General features: G+C 50.7%; 1 pseudogene; it reads left to right on the forward strand.

Annotated features, from left to right (window-relative positions):
• The first annotated feature begins 227 nt into the window (after positions 1 to 227).
• Positions 228 to 1,685, forward strand: LOC147692078 (procathepsin L-like; annotated as a pseudogene).
• Positions 1,686 to 3,255: the final 1,570 nt, after the last annotated feature.

Genomic DNA, 3,255 nt, shown 5'->3' on the forward strand with positions numbered 1-3,255 from the left:
TCTAATTGCGAGAGGTTCAATAAAAAAAGTAAATAAAAGGGGTGATAAGGTGCAACCTTGCCTAGTCCCACGATTTATATCTTTTAAACCTGATTGGGCCCCGTTAACTATTATCTGTGCCTGTGCCCCACGATCGATGTTTTTTAAGCATTGCTATTACTGATGGTGGAATGGCAGCCAAATAAGAGCGCGGAGGAGCCGGTGAGAGGAGAAGGTGTTGCATAACCATGAAGCTGTACTTCTGCATCTGCCTGTGCCTCTCCGCTGCCTATGCTGCTCCAGGAACGGATCCTGGACTGGACTCTCACTGGGAACTGTGGAAAACATGGCACAGCAAATCCTACGACCCGAGCACAGAAGGCTGGTGCAGGATGGTTTGGTAGAGGAACCTGAAAATGATTGAAATGCACAACCTGGACTACACGCTTGGGAAGCACATTTTCCGCCTGGGGATGAACCAGTTTCGTGACATACCAACGGAGGAATTCCGGCAACTAATGAATGGCTACAAACACAAGCCTGAAAGGAAGTTCAGGGGATCCCCGTTTCTGGCGCCGAACTTCTTAACCGCTCCCAAATTTGTAGACTGGAGAGAGTATGGCTACTAAGGGTGGGCGTAAAATCCGTTTCGTGGGCGAATTTGCGGATTTTCCGCGATTTCGCAGTCCGCGAATCTCGCGAAATCGCGGTAAAATCCACGAATCAGCGGGGACGAATTTTCAGCCAAGCAAGGGTTACAGCAGCAGGTGCAAAAGTTGTACCTAATTTCTTTGTAACCTTTTACAAAAGGGTTACAAACAAATTAACTTCAACTTGGACACCTGCTGCTAATTGCTTCCTGGCGCCTCGTTGCCTACTTGCAACTATTCTCTGACGCTGCTTCGACCCTTGAAGCAGGGTCAGAGAATAGTTACAAGTAGGCAACGAGGCACCTGTCCAAGGAATTAAACCTCATCAGGAAGCACTTACAGATATAAAAAACAGGAAGAAGGGAGAGGATGGCAAATACACCCATTTTGAGTTGTCAGGAGGGGTTAAACTAAAAGAGACCTTTACAGCACAATTTTCATATGCATTTTGCTAAAAATAAAAAGCTGTATGTTCTGTAGGGGCAACTCAGGAATCTGGCCCTTCAGAGATCCGGCCTCTCTTTCTTTCTCTCGTTCTCTCTCTCCCTCTCTCTTTCCCTCTTTTCTCTCTATTTCTGTCTATCTATCTATCTATCTATCTATCTCTCTCTCCCTCTGCCATAAACGACTGCATGAGTAACTTCGCTACGCAAGTGGCTCACAAAGATGCAAAAATCCCTGCGAACACGCAAAAAACCCCGCGAACACGCAAAAAAACAAAAATTCGCACAAATTCGCAAATTTTGCGGATCGCGACTTCACAAATCCGCAAATTTGCGGATCGCGAATTCGCAAAATTCGCCCATGCTTAATGGCTACGTGACACCTGTCAAAGACCAGGGGTCTTGTGGGTACTGCTGGGCTTTCAGCACCACTGGGGCACTTGAAGGTCAGAACTTCAAAAAGTCTGGCACCCTTGTTTCTCTCAGCGAACAGTATCTTGTAGACTGCTCCCGGCCTGAAGGATACCAGGGCTGCAACGGTGGGCTTATGGACCAGGCTTTCCAGTATGTGCTGGACAACAAGGGCATCGATTCCGAGGACTCCAATCCTTAAGTTGGAAAGCTGAAATCTTCCTAATAATCCTACCAGGACTGTGCCTGACCTCAAGATGGCATCTGGAATTCATTCGGTCCATGGATTCTCCCCCCTCTCCCCCAAATCTGACAATCTCAAGATGCAAGATGGCCACCTGGTAGGAGCTCTGCCTCAGAGCTCCCGGGTTGGGGGATCACCAAACTGGTATTTATCTCCGAAAAACCCTGCCATCCACATCGCGCTGCAGCACGCCACAGGGGTGGCGCAAGCTGCTTACACGCATCTGGACTTTGGACTTACCAGCGCAGAGGAGCCCCGAGAGAAGTTTTCAGTGCTCCGATGACGACCATCTTAGCCGACTTTTGAAGAGACACCGTGGCACCCTGTTGGGAAGCGGATCCTAGATTTGCTTTTCCAGGAGGTCGCATCGGGAGTCCTGAGGTGAGGAGCAGACCCCACATGCTGCAACTCCTCCAGCCGGAACCAATGCCGCTGCTCGGTCCACTTCGCCACCGACGCTGAGCCCTTCTTTCCAACTGCAGCTGTTGCCGGAGTGAGGTCAGGTGCTGCTGAGGCCATTTTCTCCGGTGCCCGTCTCTCCGCCCGTGGGGCCCGCCTCCGATGCCAGCGCTGAGCCGAATCTCTGTCTGCCTGCTTTCGGTGCCGGGGCTGTACCGGCCCTCCACTCACAGGTTGAGCTGAGCTGGTGCCGGTTCACTGCTGCCGCCCGCCCCAGCCTGTCAACCTTTTTGATTCATGTCCTCTCGGCGCCCTGATGAACGGCCGCCTCGCCTGCTCTGAGACCTGGTAGCTGACTGCCTGCCTCTCCTATTCGACGATGGGCACAGCTGATGCTGGATTCTAACGAGCGGTAAGCGCCTCGCCATGTTCTGTGGCTATACCGGACTTGGCCACTTATGAGACGCAACTTTGTAGACGTCCTATGTCTGAAGGCATTGTGATGGCCATATGGGCTGTATTTGTACTTCATGCTTTTTTGGGTGAATCTGCTGCAATCTCAAAATTTGGTGATATCCTGGGCTGCCATATTTATTGCCATTGAAAGAGGACTGACCCTCACCCACATAGAAAAAGTAGGAGGACTGCTCTTTGATGCCGCTGACATAGAAAGGGGACTAAACAGAACCCTCCCACAACAACTGAAAGAGGACTAAGCCTTAAGCCACCCACAAAAACAGAAAGAAGACTAAACCAGGAGCCACCTACAACAACAGAAATAGGACGTAGCCAGAACCCCCTACAACAACGGAAAGAGGACTAAGCTCTACAGTTTTTTTCCAACTTTCTGCTCTGAATACCCACTTGCACTACTCTTAGCTAGTGAAAGAGGACCGTCCTCACCTGCCCTAGCACTTTGCCTTTGGCTACTCATCTAAGACATGCCATCCTCTCGCGGTAGCATCTTCCACACACAAACCCTGTCTGTAGGGCAGACCTGCGGAGCCATCTCGCCACGCAAACTGACCACAGGGGCTCCAACATCATCACTCTCCCCAGCATGGCTGAGCCCTGCTTGACCTCCACGGGAGCCAATTACTACACCGTTGTCTACCCTCCAAAGCTCCAA

Source organism: Lissotriton vulgaris, chromosome 9 (genome assembly GCF_964263255.1).
Source record: "Lissotriton vulgaris chromosome 9, aLisVul1.2, whole genome shotgun sequence".
NCBI classification, from domain to species: Eukaryota; Metazoa; Chordata; class Amphibia; order Caudata; family Salamandridae; genus Lissotriton; species Lissotriton vulgaris.